This window comes from Pipistrellus hanaki (genome assembly GCF_964339955.1).
Source record: "Pipistrellus hanaki genome assembly, chromosome: X".
In the NCBI taxonomy this organism is placed as follows: domain Eukaryota; kingdom Metazoa; phylum Chordata; class Mammalia; order Chiroptera; family Vespertilionidae; genus Pipistrellus; species Pipistrellus hanaki.
Window position 1 is genome coordinate 41,228,198 of NC_140524.1, and position 21,513 is coordinate 41,249,710.

The 21,513-nt window shown below is 39.3% G+C and overlaps 1 pseudogene across 1 annotated transcript; it reads left to right on the top strand.

Annotated features, from left to right (window-relative positions):
* The first annotated feature begins 3,623 nt into the window (after positions 1 to 3,623).
* LOC311614806 (ferritin light chain-like) lies at positions 3,624 to 4,152 on the top strand (annotated as a pseudogene). Its single transcript has one exon. The product of its transcript is annotated as a ferritin light chain-like (transcript).
* Positions 4,153 to 21,513: the final 17,361 nt, after the last annotated feature.

The following is a 21,513-nucleotide window of genomic DNA, read 5'->3' on the forward strand; positions in this document are numbered from 1 at the left end:
CCAAACTAGAGGCACAGTGCATGAAATTCATGCATGAGGTATGTGTGTGTTTCCCTCAGCCCAGCCTGCACTCTCTCCAAACTGGGACCTCTTAAGGGATGATCAACTGCTCATTTAGGCACAATCATGGTTGGATCAGGCCTAAATGGGCAGTCGGACATCCCTCTCACAATCCAGGGCTACTGGCTCCCAACCACTTGCCTGCCTGCCTGCCTGCCTGCCTTATTGCCCCTAACCGCTTCTGGTTGCTATCTGATCACCCCCTAACCACTCCCCTGCCAGCCTGATCTACACCTAATTGCTCCCCTGCCAGATCGATTGCCCCTAACTGCCCTCCTCTGCTGGCCTAGTAACCCCTAACTGCCCTCCCTTGCCAGCCTGGTTGCCCCTAACTGCCCTCCCCTGCTGGCCTGGTTGCCCCAACTGCCCTCCTCTGCCATCCCAGTCCCCCCAACTTCCCTCCCCAGCAGGCCTGCTCACCTTCAACTGCCTTCCCCTACAGGCCTAGTCATCCCCAACTGCCCTCCCTTGCAGACCTGGTCCTTCCCAACTGCCCTTCTCTGCAGGCCTGGTCACCCCCAACTTCCCTCCCCTACTGGCCATCTTGTGGTGGCCATATTGTGTCCACAAGGGGGCAGCCATCTCTGACCAAATGGGGAGGGGCATCTTGCATGTTGGAGTGACGATCAATTTACATATTACTCTTTTATTAGATAGGATAGTCAATATCTGATGAAGAAATAAATCACAGGATTAGTCTAAATAGAAAATTAAACAGGATCAGAACTCACTTAATCTTATATCATGAAGACTACCTAACTCCAAGCATGTACTTTATTTAAAAAATATATATTTAGCATTTGATTTATTAAGGTAACAACTTTTTTTTAAAAAAATCCTTAGTTGAGAATATTTTTCCATTAATTTTCAGAAAGAGTGGAAGGGAGAGAGGAAGAAGAGAGAGAAAGAAAGAGAGAGAAATCTCGACCTGAGACACACACAATTGTTTGCTTCCTACAAGCACCCCTGAGTGGGGCTGGGGTACAAAGCTGCCACTGAAGTACATGCCCTTCACTGGCAATCAAACCTTAAACCTTCAGTCCTCAGGCCGACTCTCTAACCATTAAGCAAACAGGCCATGGCAAGCATGTACTTTACCAGAGTAAAAGGGCAGAACAGTTTACTGTGTGTGGAAACATCAAATTAAAAGGGTTGGCATTCTGTTACATTGAAAATGACTTGCTAACTATATTTCTCATGTTTGACTTTTAAAGTAATTTCAAATCATCCTTTTCATTACCTTAGCTTTCAGAGTAAAGCAAAAATGTCAGAAGGAGAGCAATGGTGAGATCAAACTCATTCACGTATTCATTAAACATTTATCAAATATTTACAATGTACAAATCAACAATAGTGAGCTAAACAAAAATAGTCCCTCTTTGGGCTGGAAGGTGGAGATATTGAGAGAAAGAAAGAATGAAAGAAAGGAAGGAAGAAAGGAAAAGAGAGAAAGAAAGAAACTCATTGACACAGACATGATCCAGCTCATTCGGTGTGTTGATTGCAGAAGAAGGGGTGGGTAAAGTAGAAAAGGGTGTAAGGGGGATAAATGGTGATGGAAAAAAATAAAATAAGGAAAAAGATAAAATAGTCCCTCCTTGTCCTCATGAAACTTACCATCTAATTGGGGAAAGATAATCAATTAGAAATAGATAATATCAGCTAATGGTAACTTTAAAAGAAAAATTTATCAGGATGAGATGATAAAATGTAATGTGGCCTTGCTGGTGTGGTTCAGTGGTTGAGCATAAATCCATGAATCAGGAGGTCACTGGTTCAATTCCTACTTGGGGCACATGCCAGGTTTGTAGGCTCAACCCCATCGGTGTGCAGGAGGCAGCCGGTTTTCTCTCACCATTGATGTTTCCATGTCTCTATCCCTCTCTGAAATATACCGAATTTTCCGGCGTATAAGACGACTTTTGAAACGTGGGGGGGGGGGGGGGGGAAGCCTCCTCAGATTGGCCAGAGTCAGAGAGGCGATCTATTAAAAAAAGAACTGGTGTTGCCTCGGAAGTGGGGGGTAGTCTTATACAGCGAATATAGGCCTAAACCTATGTTTTAACTGTAAAATTAGGGGGGTCGTCTTATACGCCAGAAAATACGGGTATTTTAAAAAACTAATTTGGCTATTCTAGATAAAAAGGCATTTTTGAGATAATATTTGAGGAAAATTTGAAGGTAGAGAATGAGTAAAGAAGGAAGAGGGACAGGATCAACAAGGGCAAAACTCCAGTATGATGGGAAGTACTTGTATCCTAGCAACATAGGATGTAGTGAGCCAGGGGAAGACTTGTAAATGATGAAGTCAGAGCAGTAGCAGGGATCCAGCTCATATAGAACCTTGTAGGTCATAGTAAGGTCTTTGGACTTTATTCTAGGAATGAGCGGGAAAGTCATCTGAGAATTTTGAGCAGAAAAATTAAATGATTCAATTTATATATTTTTAGAAAGTGTTTTAGTCACTTCAGGATGCCATAACAAAATATGTACTATAGACAGGATTGCTTAAACAACAGGAATTTATTTCTCACAGTCTGCAGAATGCAAAACTAAGACCAAAGTTCCAGCAGGGTATGTGTTTAGTGAGAGCTCTCATTGAATTTCAGATAGCTGTCTCCTTGCTGTGTCCTCGAATGGCCTTTACTCCATACATATGGGTTGAGAAAGGAAGAAAAAGCAAGCTCTCTGGTGTCCTTATAAGGGCATTAATTCACATTTTCGTTATCTCATCTAATCTTAATTACTTCCCAAAGCCCTCTCTCCAAATAACGTTACATTTGGTTAGGACTTCCACATATGAACTTTAGGGGGACACAATTCAGTTGATAGTAGAAACCTTAATCTGAATGTGGTATGGAGAGTAGATGATCAGAGGACAATGGTTTAAAAAAGGAGAGAACTTGCCAGAAATCAATTATAATAATGTAGGTGAGAGATGACAGTTGCTTGGATGTGGTTTGAAGTGTTGGTAGTAGTGAACGGTGTAAATATTTTAGACATATTTTGAAGGTATAACCCACATGATTTTCTAATAAGCTGTATGTGGGTTATGGAGAAAAAATAGTCAAGCTTTGGGTCAAGATAGTGGCATAAGTAAATGAGTACTCAATGCCTCCCACAACCACATCAAAATTTACAACTAAAATACAGAACAACCATAATTTAGAATCACCTGAAATCTAGCTGAACAGAAGTCCTACAACTAGAGAAGTAAAGATGAAGAATATTGAGACTGATAGGAGGGGCTGAGACACAGTGTTGAATTACAGAACCTGCTTGTTCCATACCCATATGTGGCCGGTTAAAATCTTGAGTGAGGCACTGCGCTCAGAGGGTCCTAGATCTCTCTTTTGCTTCAACAATGTTTGGACAGAACAGACCCAGGGATGTCCCACTTCCAGCCTCTGACCACCCTCCTGCGTCTTATCCAGTCACCATCTTCAGATCCAACTCTGGGACCAAGCAACACACTGTGTGTGTGTGTGTGTGTGTGTGTGTGTGTGTGTGTGTGTGTGTGTGCGTGTGTGTTTCCTACCTTAACTTCTTATTGCTTAATAACCATGAGTTCCCAAATTCATCAGAATTATTCCACTGAGGTGGAGGCTGCAGTCAACCGCCTGGCCAACCTGAATTTGTGGGCTTCCCACACCTACCTCTGTCTGGGCTTCTATTTCGACCCTGATGATGTGACTCTCCAGGGTGTGGGTCACTTTTTCTGAGTTGATGGAGAAGAAATGCGAGGGCACTGAGCATCTCTTAAAGTTGCAAAACAAGAGCGGTGGCCACATTCTTTCAGGACATGCTGAAGCTTCCTAAGATGAGTGGGTAAAACTCAGCATGACATGGAGGCTGCCCTGGCCTTGGTGGAGAACCTGAACCAGGCCCCTGAGTTCTACCTGTGCAGACCCTCATCTCTGTGACTTCCTGGAGAACCATTTCCTGTATGAGGAGGAAACTGATCAAGAAGATGGGCAACACCTGACTAACTTCTGCAGGCTGGCCGGCCCTCAGACTGGACTGGGCAAGTATCTCTTCAAAAGGCTTAACCTTAAGCACGACCAGCAACCTTTGGAGCCCAGAGGACTTTGAGAGGCCCCTCTGCATTCCCCTGGTGTCTCTGGCTTTTACCTGAGCACCTTCCTGAAACTACTTGTCATTCTTTTAACCACTCTGAAGCCCTCTCCCATGCATTGGACAAAATGAAACAAATCTTTTTTTTTTTCTTTCTGCAAAACAAACAAATAATAAAATAAAATAAAATTGCGAGGATGCCTGGTATGGTTCAGTGCTTGAGTGTCAATCTATGAACCAGAAGGTCATGATTCAACTCCCAGTCAGGATACATGCCCGGGTTGTGGGCTCAATCCTTAGTAGGGAGCGTGCATGAAGCAGCTGATCAATGATTCTCACTCATCATTGATGTTTATATCTTTCTCCCTCTCCCTTCCCCTCTGAAATCAATAAAAATATATTTTTAAAAATAAAGTTGGGTGGGGTATCTTGGCTATGCAGGTTTCCCTGAGGAGTGAGGGGTCCCTGCTCCACACAAGGCCCCCATCCAAGGGATCGAGTGTTAGGAAGAGAAGTCCCTACCATTTCTGGATGTAAAACCCAGCATGAATTGTGGCTGAGTAACACGGAGGCTGCAAGAATCCCAGACAGTTCATCTTAAGGGGCCTGCACATGGACTTACTTAAACTAACTGCCTCTGAGCTCCAGCACTGGGGCAGCAGCTTGAAAGGAAACTGAGACATTCAGGGATGAACTAACTTGTCTAGAATCAGGGAAGGAGCCGGAGTGGCAACTTTTTTCCCAAATAGAAGTGCTGGCAGAAGCCAGGGTTCCTTTGCTAAGCCTTCCCTGCCACAGAGCCAGCAGGATGCACCATATCTGAATCTCCATCCATCAACCTAGTTAACAATTTTCGCCCTGCCCTGGTGATTTGCTGATACCCCACTTCACCCCCTACTTATAGGCGCATCCAATCCATTTCCAGTGGCTTTTCCATACAACTGGCCTCTTTTGCCTCATGCTTTAGACATTACTAAAATTTCTCAAATAAGTAGAAGCTGACATCAGCATATCCCATACCTCTCAATAAGTGGCCCCCGGCACAGCACTAGTGGAAACCTGCCATGGTTCACAGATTGGCCTCTCCTGGGCACCTCAAAGCTCAACACAAGTAGCAGCCATGTATAGATTGCTTTGTAGCTCATGCTGGGTATCCCCAGGAAGGACACAGGCAGAGGCAGACTTTGCTGGGAGGCCTCAGAGCCAGTGCATTTGGTGGTCAGTTTTGACCACAGAGAATTACAACCCTACCATCTCCACAAGAGACACACTCAAGGGGCAGATTCAGTGAGCAACACAGCCCCGCTGAAGCAAGTCCTGTGCCATAGTGATATCTCCTGTATAGCAGCTCTTTTGCTGTAGTCATAGCCAATCCTTGAAACCTATTGGTCAGGGGGTAAATCCCTCCCAGTGAAACCAACAGCCATCAAGGCAATTACAATAGGACAGTGCACACAGATCACACAGGGGTGCACCTGGAGTGCCCACATTAGATGACTGGGGAGGCTGAGCCACTGGGCCCTACAGGACACCTACTACACAAGGCCACTCTACCAAGTCTGGGAGAGATAGCAGATCTAATACATAGAAACTAACACAGGGAAGCAGTCAAAATGCAGAGACAAAAAATATGTCACAAATGAAAGAATAGGAGAAATCTCTAGGAAAAGAACTAAATGAAATGGAAGCAATAATACTACCAGATATAGAGTTTAAAATAATGGTTATAAGGATATTAAGGAACTTACTGATATCTCCAAGGAAATTAGTGAGAACTTCAAGGAACTTAGTGACATCAACAACATAAAAAAGGACCAGTCAAAAATGAAGGATACACTAACAGAAATAATTAATAATTTACACTGGATCAGTAGTAGAGTAAATGATGCCAAGAATCAAATCAAACATTTGGAATATAAAGAAGCAAAACAAAACAAAACACAACAAAAACATACCCAGTAAGATGAGAAAATAAAAAAATAATACAAAAATATGAAGATAGTATAAGGAGCCTCTGGGATAACTTCAAATATACCAACACTCACCTCATGGGGGTGTCATAAGGAAAAGAGAGGGAGCAAGAAATTGAAAACCTATCTAAAAAAATGTCAAAACTTCCCTATCCTCATGAAAAAAAAAAATAGATATACAAGTCCCATTTCCCTCCATGGAAAAAGTCCCTTTTTGTCTTTAGCATAGTTAGAATTAAAGCCACTCACCGAAACTGGTTTGGCTCAGTGGATAGAGCGTCAGCCTGCGGACCTAAGGGTCCCGGGTTCAATTCTGGTCAAGGGCATGTACCTTGGTTCCGGGCACATCCCCAGTAGGGGGTGTGCAAGAGGCAGCTGATCAATGATTCTCTCTCATCGATGTTTCTAACTCTCTATCCCTCTCTCTACTTCTCTGTAAAAAGTCAATAAAATATATATATTAAAAAAAAGAATTAAAGCCACTATCAAGAACTTTCTTTTTTTAAAAAAATAAATCTTTATTGCTCAGATTATTGCAATTGTTTTTCCCTGGGGAGTGTAAAGTTGCAGCTTCCTGGTGAAGCTTCCCAAATGACCATGCTTATAATACCTGGCCTTCCCTTTGCTTTCTTTATATTATTAATATTATTAACTAGCTAATTATAACAGTAAAGCAGAGAAAGAGAAATATAAATACTGGTAGGCATCTTCCCAATAATTGATCATAATGAGAGCATGCCAAGTGTGTAGTGACCACTTTTGACTCCTACCATTGGTAAGTGTATTTGTGATTTCGTGGTCCAGGAATGATAATAGTGATGACATAATTTTGTAATGAAGATCAAATATCTTTGTTATACTTGACTGAGTGTTCATCAAATTTATTGTTTTGAATCAGTTTAACATAGTTGGGGCTAGACATAGACCAAATTTCTTTATTCATATACTAGGAATGTAAAAAACTTAAGTCAGCAAGTCATAGAATGTGTTTATAGTCATATGTCTTCTTACTAAATGACAAAGCACCAGAGGAATTATTCAAATAAAATTTGTTTAAATAACAGCCAGTCACTTTATGAAAATCGGAGTAGTATTTTTGCTGGTGAAATGCATTTCTCTTAATTGCAAATTTTATGTGCTGATCATGTTTTTCACCCAAGCATAAATTTTGTCCAAAAACAATGCCCTGTCGCATCCATCTGTTTTGTAAATGAAATAAAACCTTATTAAGGAGTTTTACTTAATATAAGACATTCTGATTCCATGTGTCTCTCCTATTAAATCTTAGGTTCTGGCTAAGTGATTCATCAAATACAAAATGACTAACAAAGACATGTTTTAAAAAGTTAAACATCACCACACACCTATTAGAATGGCTAACATCCAAAAAACTGACAACACCAAAAGCCTGTGAGGATGTGGAGTAACAGAGACTCTCATTCATTACTGGTGGGAATGCAAACATGGTACAAGCCATTTGGAAGACGGTATGGTAGTTTCCTACAAAACTAAACATAGACTTATCATATGATCCAGCAATTTTATTCCTTAATATTTACCCAAATGTATTGAAAACATTTCCACATAAAACATGCACCCAAATTTTTATAGCAGCTTTATTTAGAATTTTCAAAACATGGAAACAACATACTCTGCTTGTGTTTCTCTAGTTTTTTTTCCCGGCACCATTTGTTAAAAACAAAAACAAAACAAAAACAAAAAAACTACTCTTCTGAAATTATGTATTCTTAGCTTCTTCTTGAATATTAGTTGACCATAAATATTCAAATTGAATTCTGGGCTCTCTATCCTGTTCCACTGATCTTCGTGTCTATTTCTGTACCAGTATTGTCTGTTTTATTACTATGGCTCTGTAGTATAGTTTGAAATCAGAAAGTGTGATACTTGCAACTTTGTTATTTTGGGTCTTTTGTGATTCCACACTAATTTTAGGATAGCTTCTTCTATTTTTGTGAAGAATGACTTGGTAATTTTGTGGAGATTTGTTAAATCTGTAGATGGCTTTGGGTAGCATGGTCACTTTAACAATACTTATTCTTCCAATCCATTTTCACAGGATGACTTTCCATTTGTGGAAAGAATTTTTTCAATTTCTTTCAGCAATGTCTTATAGTTTTATTATACAGATTTTTAATTTCATGGGTTAAATTTATACTTAATTACTTTATTGGTTTAGATGCTCTTGTGACTGGGATAGTTTTCCTTTATTTCCTTAGCCAAGATATGGAAACAATCCAAATACCCAATAATATAGGATACACAATGTAATGTTATTCAGCCATGAGAAAGCTATTTTTGGAGACTATATATATATATATATATATATATATATATATATATATATATATATATATTCTAATAACAGGGTAATATACTAATTAGACCAGACATCTTCCAGACAAAGCCAAGGTGGCAAGGGGCAGAGGCAGAGGCAGTTAGGAGTAATCAGGCTGGCAGGGGAGAACAGTTAGGGAGTGATCAGGCCAATAGGGGGGAGCAGTTAGGGGGAAATTAGACTGGCAAAAGAGGGCACTTAGGGATGAGATCAGGCCAGCAAGAGAGAGCATTTAGGGGTGATCAGGCAGGCAGAGGCAGTTGAGGGTAATATCAGGCAAGCAGGGAAGCAGTTGGGGGCAATCAGGCCAGCAGGCAGAAGTGGCTAGGGGCGATAAGGCAGGCAGGCAGAGGTGATTAGTGGTTATCAGGCCAGCAGGCAGAGGTGGTTAGGGGTGATCAGGCAGGCAGGCAGGTGAGTGGTTAGGATCCAGCTCTCTTGGATTGCAAGAGAGAGATCTGACTGTGGGATCGGCCTAAAATGGCAGTCAGACATCCCCAAAGGGGTCCTGGATTGGAGAGGGTGCAGATAGGGCTGAGGGACCCCCCATGCACAAATTTCATGCACCAGGCCTCATATATATATATATATATATAATATATATACACATACAATGAATGGCCAGATTATCATGCATACAGAGATCATAATAATCTGGCCACTCAGTATATATATAGTAGAGGCCAGTGCATGAATTTGTGCATTAGTGGGGTCCAGCCAGCCTGGCCAGATGGAGGGGACATGGGCAGTTGGCCAGCCTGCCTGCTGGTCTAACTCCTGGTCGAGGGGACAATTTGCATATTAGCCTTTTATTATATAGGATATACACTGAGTGGCCAGATTATTATGCATTCAGATCATAAATATCTGGCTACTCAGTGTGTGTGTGTGTGTGTGTGTGTGTGTGTGTGTGTTTTAATTTTCCAAACATGGATGGATCTTGACCACCTATGCCAACTAAGATAAGTCAGACAGTAAAGGACTAGTACTATATGTTAAAATTTATATAGATAATTTTGTAAAAAAAAAAAAAATGTCAAACCCATAAAAAAAAATCCCAACACAGAATATAATAATGGTTACCAGAAGCTGGAGGCTGGGTTAATAAGATTGATGGTATTTAAAGGTACAAACTTGTAAGTAGTAGTAAATAATGCATCTATAATAATAAAAGCATAATATGCTAATTAGACCGGATGACCTTCCAGACGAATCCAGGGCTACAAGGGCCTACCCCCTTGCATGAATTTCTCACATTGGGTCTCTAGCAGAGATATAAAGCATAGTGTAATGAATAGTATAGTCAATAATAACTGTACTATAATGATGTAATATGATACCTATTGCTTCCATAGCAATTATATAAATGTATAAAAGTAACATGCTGTACACCTTAAATTTATAAATTGTAACATGTGGAATTTGCTTCCCAGGCCCAGCACAAATCAGGACCTAGGTAAGATACAGAGACTTGGCCGACAGCAGCTGCCTTCTCACTGCAACAAAACTTGTTTGAGTTGTCTTGTACCCATGGTGTGGGGATGTGGGTTTTTGATTTCTAAATCCAGCCTAGCACCAGGAATGCGCAGGACCTACTCAAGAAGGCAAGTAATCCTTCCCATTATTATTTACAGGGTAAAATAAGATTGTTGTTAGAGTATTAAATTTTAACTGTAAAATAGTAGTTAAGTTTTCAGACTAATTTAACTTGGCTAATTGAAATAAGAGAATATTCTAGAAAAATTAATTGTACTGGACAAAAAGCTGTTCCTAAAGTGTTAACAAAAATTCTTATTGGCAGTTCATCTCATGGTAAAATTGCATAACATGTAATGAACCTATGGCAGTCAGATTTTAGTGCAAAACGTTAACATTTAAAAGCTATCAAGACTACATTATAAAATTTCCAAAAGCTTCCTAATATTTAAATTAAAAAAGGGGGATAGTAGAAGAATATCATATAAGGAAAAATATCCTGTAAGTGAATTACCTCTAGAAAATTTTTACTTTAGAAAATTAACTTTCATTTGTAGTGTTAATAGCAAGAGGCCCATGAAAAACACACATGGTGTCAAAACAAGCCAAAGAAAAATCGTTTGGACAAAAAGTGAAAAAGGATCCCAAGTAAAATTTATAGAAGATATTCCTGTTTTAACTTTTGGTCAAGAATATGTTTGTATATTTTCAGAAAACAACTCCAAGACCATGTGGATTCCTGCAACAGAGATAAATTGACAGGACTGCTCCAGCCATGAAGACAGAAGAGAAACAGTTCAGAGATGGAAGATGCTGATGACGCCTTGCCATAATAGCAGTCAGCAGCTGTGTGTCACTGCAGGTTTCCCAGGGCCAAACCAGAGAGGGTCAGACCTGCATTACCACCATTTTTCCACCATCCAAAACTGAAATATCATTGCTGACATGTACACATAAGGAACTGCTTGACACTGAAATTGGGACTCAAAAGAACTGTTGGAGCAGAAAGAAACTCACTACAGACTGATTCATTTGCCTCTCAGCATAACCATTATTGCTTGTCTCATTTCCGGTTTTTATAAGTGTATTTCTGGTATCACATGATCTACTCATCTAGGGGAAATAATGAACAACATAATCTAATGAGCAAAAACAGACCTGAGACAGGGAAGCATCGATCATACTGTCAAACCTCAGAGGGAAGGTAGAGGAGGATGGGAGTAAGGGGTAGAGATCAACCGAAAGACTTGTGTGCATGCATATAAGCCTAACCAGTGGTCACAGACAACGTGGGGAGGGGTCTGGGATGGGAATGGGAAGATGAGAACAAATATGTGATACTTTAATCAATAAAGAAATAAAAAATTATATATATATAACTTTTACTCTTTTACTATAACAAAAAGTTTCCAACCTCTACCCATTATCCAGTTTTCAAACTCATATCTAAATTTTTAGGTATTTGTTATAACAAAACCCCACTTCACAGCACTAAAATTCCAATTAGTTAGCTATGGCTACCTTTTATGAATACCACAGACTGGATGTCTTAAATAACAGAAATTTATTATCTCAATTCTGGAGACTACAATTCCAAGATTAAGCTGTAAGCAGAGTTGATTTCTCCTAGAGCCTTTCTCTTTGACCTGCAGATGACCTGTTCTCTGTTTGTGAGCATCTCTGGTATTTCTCGCTCTCCTCTCATTAGGGCACCAGTCACATAGTATTAGGGCCCCATCCTTGTGACTTAGTTAAAATTAATTACTATTTAAAGGTGCTATCTACAGTTCCAATCAGAATGGGGTTAGGGCTTTAAAATATGAATTTGGAGGGAGGAACCCAATTCAGTACATAATAAGTATTAAATTCTTATTTATTCCTAACATGTGATACTTTTGTCATTATAAAATGTCCCTCTTTATCTATAATAACATATTTGATTTTAAACTCTGTTTTGTCTATTAATAGAACAACTCCTACATTGTATTGTTGCAGTCATCCCTTATCCACCTTGGCTTTCCATAGCATGCAGTCAACCTCAGTCCAAAAATATTAAATGAACAATTCCAGAAAGAAACAATTTGTAAGTTTTAAATTGTGTGCTGTTCTTAGTAGCATGATTAAATCTTGAGTTTCTTTCTCTCTCACAGCTGGGATGTGAATCATCCCTTTGTCCAGCGTCTTTACATGTAGATGCTCCCCACCTGTTAGTCACTTAGTAGCCAGGTGGATTTTCAATTTGACTGTTTTGGTATCACAGGGCTCGTGTTTAAATAACCCTTATTGTACTTAATAATGGTACCAAAATGCATACATTTTGATGCTGGAAATTATAATTTACCAAAGAGAAACCATAAAGTGCTTCTTTTAAATGAAAAGGTGAGTATAGTGCAATGTGATATTTTGAAAAAAAAAAAGGGAGATCACATTTACATAACTGTTATTATAGTACATTGCTTTTATTGTTCTGTTTCATTATTAGTTATTGTTATAATGTCTAACTGTACATAATTTATAAATTTAACTTTATCATAGGTATATCTGTATAGGGAAAACCATGGTATCTAGGGTTCGGCACTATCCGTGGTTTTAGGCATCCACTGGGACCTTGAAACATATGCCTCAAGGATAAGGGGGGCTAATATATCTTTTTCATTATTTTATCTTTCACCTATTTTATCTTTAAATTGTGCCTACTGTGGAGTGCATATGATGTCATGTCATATGGATGTACATGAGGGATGTTATGTGGAGTAGATTTCTTTTTAATTTTAGCTTGTGAATACTTAGGCTTCTTGAATCCATGTACTAGTATCTTTTAATAATTCTACAAAAAGTTTGGCCATTATATCTTCAAGTATTTCCTCTGTTCCACTCTTTTTTTCTCCTTTTGGAACTCTGATCAAATGTATGTTAGATCATCTCAGCCTATCCTACAAATCTATTAATCTCTTTCATATTTCCCATCTCTTCATCTCTTTGGGTTGTACATTTCCTTCAGTTCTTTATTATAATTCACTGAATCTCTACGGTAGTCCATTGTTAAACCCATCTAACAAGTTTTAAAATTCACTCTTGATATATTCCATTTCTCTGGGTTCTTGATGATTTATTTTCATAGCTACTTGCTCTATACTCATATTTTTATTTTTTAATTTATTGCAATCTGAAAAACATTTCTACTCTAAGTCTGATAGTTACAAAGATGAAGTTTTATCTATCTTATTCTGTTTGTCTTTTGGTCCTACTCATTCTCATTCATGGTGACTTTTACTTTAATTATTTTCCCCCTCATTTTCCTTTGATCTCTATTGGTAGGAAGTATCTTGGTCTTGGAATAAAAGTGAGTTCCCTTTAAAAAAGAATTTTTAGTTTAGTCCTGTTAGGCACTTAGAGGAATCACCACTCAGATTTGCTTTAATATAAATACTCAGCTTTAGGTTTTCCAGGCTATCCAGGTGGTGTGTATTTGGGCTGTAAACCTATGTGAGGGCTAGCTTGCTATTACAAAATCTCAAGAGGAGATTATCTCTCATGTCAAGATTCAAAGGAAGCAGTACAGTTTCTCTTGCAGTCTCCTAGATGAGGAACATATTTATTTCTATTTAACCCTTAAATTGTGGATATGTCTCTTTGGGGCCCAAGCTTTGTAAAAGGATCTCCTCTTAGATTCTCAATCTTAGGTGAGCTGTGAGCTTTGTTGCCTATTCCTGGAGCTCCAAAGGCTGTGATAAACAGTTTAAGTTCAGCAAATGCTCTCAAAGTAAAAGTTGGCTTCAGAGAGCTGCTTAGTTTTTCCAGGTATCTGTCTTCACTTGGTCACTCTATGATAATTTCTTATTTTCTTTTCAGCTTTTGGATATATTCAATAAGATTTAGAAAGTGTTTTTATTGAGCTTTATATTTGTTTTCCATTGAAAGAGTAGTCTGGGCACCTGGTCTGCCAGTTTACTAGAAACAAAAATGACTGCCTGTTTTTGCATGTGGTAATACACAATTCTGGTGTTAATACAGTGGACAGATGCTCCCATATATTATATTTGTGGCTGTGTGTGTGTATATATATATATATATATATATATATATATATGAGACAGAGAGCGAGCCATATAAAATTCATATATTTGGCCATTCATATATTTGCATATATAGGTTTATAACATATGGATACAACCAGAAATGCATGAAAGAGAGCATTGTTTGTAGCAGTATGATTAACAATATCCCATTATAGAGACAACGTGAGTATCTTATTGTACATAAATAGTAAAATAAAGCATGGTACATCTATATGGCATAGCATTATGTAAAAAATATAACTATATTTTATAAAAATATTTAGGGATTTATGAAAATGCCTTCGATACAATATTAAATTTTAAAAGTAGGATATAAAATTATACACAAAGCATCATTCTATGCATAGAAAAGTGCTGATATGAAAAAAATTACTTCACATTTTGTTGTGTGTCTTTGTTATACAAGTATGAGTGCTATAGTTCCCATTGTAATTAGCTAGTTATTAATAATAGGAAGAAAGAAAAAGAATAGCCAGACCATTATAGGCATGGTCATGCGGGAAGGGTCACCAGGAAGCTACAACTTTGTATTCCCCAAGGAATCATCTGTCCATTCCCTGCAGCTCACTGGGGGAAGGGGTCCAATAAGAGGGAAGAGAGACATATGTACAGTAAAGTCAGGGTGACATAGGGAAAATACTAGTACTGTCTGTCTAACCTGAGAACAAAGATTATTGGCTAAAGGTGTAGAGGCACTGCAAGCCAGTGTTTAATAATTACAAAAGGGCGCTAACGGGTTTGGCTCAGTGGATAGAACATTAGCCTGTGGACTGAAAGGTCTCAGGTTTGATTCCAGCCAAGGGCACGTACCTTGGTTGTGAGCACATCTCCAGTGGGAGGTGTGCAGGACACAGCTGATCAATGTTTCTCTCTCAGTGATTTTTCTAGGTCTCTATCCCTCTCTCTTCCTCTCTGTAGAAAAAAAAATCAATAAAATATATATTTTTAAAAGTACTGAAAAATAATTTCTAGAGTTTTTAAAAACAAACAAAAATAATAATAATTATGAATGGGAGATCTTGCTTCCTGTCATATGTTGTCAGGCCTGCACAGATAAACTGTTATAAAAATAAAAAATAATAATTATGAATATCCTTTGTGTAAAATATAGAACTTTTAATGCATGATTTGTGAATGTATTCCTGATTAAAGGTGATTAAGAAACAGCCTGAAAAATGGTCAGTTTGGTCTTTTCAGACATTTTAACAAGCAAAAAATATTTACTACAAAAGTAAAGACATTGATTATGCAAAAGTGCAATCATTAAGAGGTCTGAAAAAGAACACAAAACTTGACCTAAAAAAACCCTCTCTTCTCTAGCAACCAGTAAACACGAACCAACTTTGCAAGCTCTTAACATTCTTATTCTCTCTCTCTCTCTCCCTCTCTCTCTCTCTCTCTCTCTCTCTCTCTCTCTCTCTCTCTCTCTCTCCCTCCCTCCCTCCACCCTTTTCAACCAAGCTCAAAACCTTGATATAATGATTGCCAATGACATGGCCCCAAATATCGCTGAGTTGTAGTAGATCTGTCCATGTAGTGGTACAACTTAGATTTGAGAAGTGTTTAAAACTAGAGCATGCATGCTTATAACTGAAAGCAACAAGAAATAAACAACCAATCTGTGCAGAAAATAGGTTTTACAATGGAAAAAGAAGAATGGGGGGAAATCCCAAAAGTGGTAGTTCAGTGCAGAATGGAAAAATAAAAGGAAATAGAAGCTCAGAAAATAATCAAGGGGTGGTCCAACTAATTCTACATATTTTTAGTGTTTCTACTTTATGTGCACTGTCTTTTCCCTCATGATATTTTGGCACTAAATGTATTGTTCTTTACATTTACATTCTTCAAATGTAAACTCCATGAAGGCACAGACTGCTTTGCTCACTTCTTTTGTAAAATATAGATATAGATATAGATATAGATATAGATATAGATATAGATATAGATATAGATATAGATATAGATATAGATATAGATATAGATATAGATATAGATATACTAGAGGCCCAGTGCATGAATTTGTGCACGGGTGGGGTCCCTTGAGGTGGTCTGCAAAGATTGGGCCCAGCTCGCATACCTAGACTTGCAGCCCCAGCTTGTGTCCCCAGACTTGCAGCCCCGCAGCTTTGCCTAGCACCCCACTTTGGCCTGGTGCTACCCTTTACCTGTGCCACTATACTGCCTGCAGGGCAATTGATTGGGGCCAGGCCTCAATTCTGCCACTGGTTGCCATCTGCAGGGTGACTGGTGGGGCAACTGGGCCCCCATTCGCATCTGCCTTGGCCTGGAGCCGCCTGCTCACCTGCTCCATCATCCTGCTATGGTCTTGCTCTTGTCAGGGCCCATTGGAGCCAGCAGCGCCTCCACTGCTGCCCTCTGCCAGTACTGCGTCACCAATGCTTGCCATGTTCTGCACTGCCACCTAGTAGTCAGTGCGCATGATAGCTAGCAATCAAAGTCCCCCTCTCTTGGTCAAAGGACCACCTGAGGGGACAATTTGCATATTAGCTTTTATTATATAGGATATGTATTTTAATATATATTTATTGATTTCAGAGAAAAAGGGGTGAGAGAGAATCATTAATTGGTTACCACCTGCATGCCCCACACATAAATGGTGTTTAGCCAGTACCCCAAAATAAAATGTGAGACAGTAGATAAGTACACAGATACTTGCCAGGTCATTGGTTCACTCATTCCTAACTTACTTCCTTTTTTTCTTCCTCCCTTAATTCTCTTGTTTCATTCATTTATTCAACAAATACCTTTGAGTGTCTATTCTGTGCCTGGCAGTGAGGACATAAGAACGACAAGACAAAGTCCCTGCTTTCAAGGACTTTACTGTCCAAATTTCTATCACCAAATAATCTCTCTCTCTCTCTCTCTCTCTCTCTCTCTCTCTCTCTCTCTATATATATATATATATATATATATATATATATATATATTACCCTAAGTGACCGTTATCACCCAAACTACCAGAATGATTGTAGTGACTGGTTGCTATGATATGCACTGACCACCAGGGGCAAATGCTCAATGCAGGATGTTCCCTCTGGTGATAAGTGTACTCAAAGCCAACCTCCCACAATCCTTCCCTGCAGCTTCTGGCCAACCTCCTGCAGTCCCTCCCTCAGCTAGTCTCTCCCCCCCCAGCTAAGGCTCCAGGCAGGAGAGAATCTGGGTCCAGGTAGCCTGTAGGAGGAAAGTGATGCGGGGGGGGGGGGGGGGGGGGAGGAACATTTGTAATAATATGAACAATAAAAATTTATTTAAAAAAATAGAATAACACCCCCCCCCACAAAAAAAAAAGACAGAGTATCAGCTTGAAGGGAGCAGAAGGAGCAAAGCAGCAGTCTAATTGCAAAGATGTAAAGTAAGCACCACTGCTATCTTACCTTTGCCACCGCACCATGCCAATTGTCCTTCTACTCCCCTCCCCCCCCCCCCACTTCTAGCTTGGTCCCGCACCTTTCTGGATTCACAATTACTGATTGGCTAGCACTCCTATGGCAGTGTGCCACCATTGGCTGAAGTTAGCTACCTATCATGCTTTGGGGTGGAGCCCTGAGAAAATGTGTGGCTGAGGTAGAAGAGACCACCTGTCTGTCAGCAACTTCACCCCAGAGAGAGGGAGGTGGCCCGAATAAAGGCAGCAAAGTAGAGCTGTATTTTCACTTCAAAGCATAGCTGGTGTTCAGATCACCAGCTCTGTCTGTGGTCTTTGCTTGTTGCAACCTCAGCACACCTATACACTAAATTGGGGCCTGCTGGCCAACCTCCCATGGTTCCCCCCCTCCCCTGTGCATGAATTTGTGCACCAGGCCTCTAGTATTAAATAATATACTCATTAAACAATGGAAGAGGTCTGAATTGTAATGTCTTGACCTGCTAATCATTACTGCTTTTTCAAAACTCAGCTTTTGTTTAAACTGTTTCATTTTTAAAAGGATAAATCCTGTTAAAGATAGTGTAGATGTTGAAGCAAGTTAAGAGCCACATAGAAAAGTTGAGGCCAGTGATTCTCAAACCTGGCTGCATTACAATCCCCTGAGAAGTAGCTCTTAAAAGATATCCAATGCTTGTGACCCAATATAGACCAATTAAATAAAAATGGAGAAGAGGGTACATCTAGGCATCTGCTTTCTAAAAGCTCCCCATGTGGTTCTAATGTGCAACTAAAATTGTGTTGAGAAAATAGTAACAAACAAAATGTAATCTACATATTCATATGAAAACAAAATTATGCCATAATATCCATTGATTTAAACAACTAAATTAGGCAATGTATTTTAAGGAAACATTTTCAAAATTATTTAATACTAGAGGCCCATTGCAGGAAGATTCCTGCAATAGGGCTTCATGCAGAGGTCTCAGCCACCCCACCTGCTTCCCTCCTTTCTTCCCTGCCCCTCTTCCTTCCCTCCCTTCTCCGCCCCCCCACTTGCTTGCTTCTCTGCAGTGCTTGGCTTCCTTCTAAGCTGTCTTCAGTCTTCACTCTATGCCTGGATATGCAAATCAACTGCCATCTTAGGTGGGTTAATTTGTGTAGTCACTCCTGATTGGTTTGTCAGTGAGCGTAGCAGAGGTACAGTCAACTTGCATGTTTCTCTTTCTTTAGATAGGATTTTTACCAGGGTACATAAAGAATCAATAGTTCTGCCCTAGCTGGTTTGGCTCAGTAGATGGAGTGTTGGACAACAGACTGGAAGGTCTCAGGTTTGATTCCAGTCAAGGGCACATGCTTGGGTTGTGGGCTCAATCCCTAGTAGGGGGCCTGCAGGAAGCAACTGATCAATGATTTTCTATCATCATTGATGTTTCTATCTCTCTCTTCCTCTTCCTTCCTCTCTGAAATCAATAAGTACATATTTTTTTAAAAAAGAATCATTAGTTCTAATAATACATTAGCTGTGTATTTTTATTTTTTAATTAAATTATGAGAAATATCTTGCCACTCTTGCTTTGTAAATACTGGTTTGAACTGAAAGAATCTAATAGTATGTGAAGGTCACATATATAACACAAAGCCAATACTAGTCTAAAACAGTCACTTTCAAACCATTGTGGTTCTCTGATTTTAACAGGTGTTAGAATCATCTGGAAGGCTTGTTCAAACCCAGATTGCTGGGTCCCAACTCCTGAGTTTCTGATAGAATGGGTCTAAGTAGAGCCACATACTTTGAACTTCTCACAGATTCTCAAGTGATGCTGATGCTACTGGTCCAGAGATCATACATTTAGAAACACTGTTCTGTATAGAGTAATGGCAAGTGAGGTCAACATAATGATGGCGTGAGAATACACCCCTTTTTCCCTTTAAAGTTACAAGTTGGACAACTATACAAAGTAATAGCTCATAATAGATGTTTGATAAATACTCGATAAATTTAATTGAGTCAAATGGTATATTTTAGGATATATGAACTTACTGTGCATCCAAATCTACATAAGAATAAACTATATTTTTACTAGTTTACTATTTTTTTCAAGGCTTTGTTCATGAATTCCTATATAAATTTACCTAAAGTTATTGTTAAAATGTAGATGCATGGGTTCATTCCAGACCAGCCCAATAAGACTCTCTCTTAGAGTGGTCCAGGAATCTGCATTTTAAACAAAATCCTGCAGTGTTTCTTATACACACTAAAGTTTGAGAACTAGTCTCTTATGCATTCAATTATACTATTGCTTCTTTCTGGAGTGTCCTTTCTCTTCACCTCTGCACAATCCTATCCTGTTCTTCAAATCCCAGCCCAAATATTGCTTCTTCTAGCAGTCTCCTCTGATTTCACGACTATCGTACACAATAGATAGAGTACAGGGACATGTTGTGTTCTATGGGATGGGGCATCTGGGACAGTTGAAATAGAGCTGTAGGATTGGCTCTGAGTTTTTCACACAGAAGTTATATGCCTGTGTTTGTGCACATAAGTAGAAAACTTCCAGGGTTGTAAAGAGAGTAAATTGAAAAAGTATTAATATTGAATCTCTTGGTTACTGTAACTATATTTGGGGTAGAGATGTGGTAACCATGCCTGGACAGGAGGGGGGCCATGGAAGGGAGAATGAGACAGAATGGCTGCAAATTGGGTAACTTCAATTGTTCAGTAAGGGAAATGGATAGTAATATTTGCATAGGGGGCTTTTCTACCCAACAGAACAAAATAGGTTACCACCTTATTTAGATGATCTTGCACCTGTGATGGGAGATAAGAAACATGGAGGAGTTATATCAGAACTGATAATGACATATGGTAGGGTTGAAGGCTAAGCATGGAGCTAATAAGTGACAGAGTTAGAAGTTGATCTCAGGAACTTCTTTAATATCTATGATGGTTTTCTCTAAGTGTGGTAGCTGTTTTACTGATCAAAATTTGCATTTCTTCCAAGCTCTCCAGGTGATTTTTGTGAAGACAAATTTAAAATCTATGGATCCACTATGCTGAAATTGTATGTGCAGTGATTATCTATACTTGGACAAATTCTTATAGCTTCCTCCAATTCAGCAGCTAATAGAAATTACACAAACTAATGTCAACCTAAGAACAGATCATACATACATATTTGGGAAAACAAAATGGACCCCCATGACTGAAATTATGCACTGTATACTACGTATCATCCTCATCAGTTTACATCAGCAAATACTCTCAGAAAGCTTTTAATATATTTGCTCCCATTGGATAGTGGCATTTATACTTTGTATTAAATTTCTCTTACAATTAACAAAACAACAAAAAAGCTAAAACACTACTTTTTTTCCTGCAATGAAATAGAATCACAGAAGGGATTTAGAGATCATTTAATCCAACCATCTACTTTTTAAGACAAGGAACTGACTGAAGCCCAGAAAGGCCAACAATTTTTAAAATTAAATTTACTAGAGGCTCGATGCACAAATTCATGCACCAGTGGGGTCCCTTGGTCTGGCCTGTGGAATTGTGCTGAAACAGGCTCTCTGACATCCGCCAAAGGGTCCTGGATCACAAGAGGGTGCAGGCCAGGCTGAGGGACCCCACTGGTGCATGATTGGGGAGGCGGGATGCAGGAGGTTGGCCAGCTGGGGAGGGGCCATGGGAGGGCTCCAGGCCATGTCTGGCCCATCTCACTCAGTCCTGATCAGTGGTACCAGATGGAGTGTCTGCTCCCTGGTGGTCAGTGTACAATCATAGTGACTGGTCAACCAGTTTACTTTCTGCCCCCTAGTTGTCACAGCACATCATAGCGAGCAGTTGAGTAGCCTTAGCATATCATTAGCATATTATACTTTGATTGGTTGAACAGATGAGCAGACACTTAGCATATTAGCTTTCATTATATACGATTGGTATGACATTGGTTAATAGGATTATATCAGTTTCAGGTATAGATTTCTATGCTATGAAATCTGTATATTATAGTGTGCCCAACTCCCAAAATCAAATCTTCTTCTGTCACTGTCACCATAAATTAGGCACCCTACACCCACACTGCCTTCCTTCTGGCAACCACCATA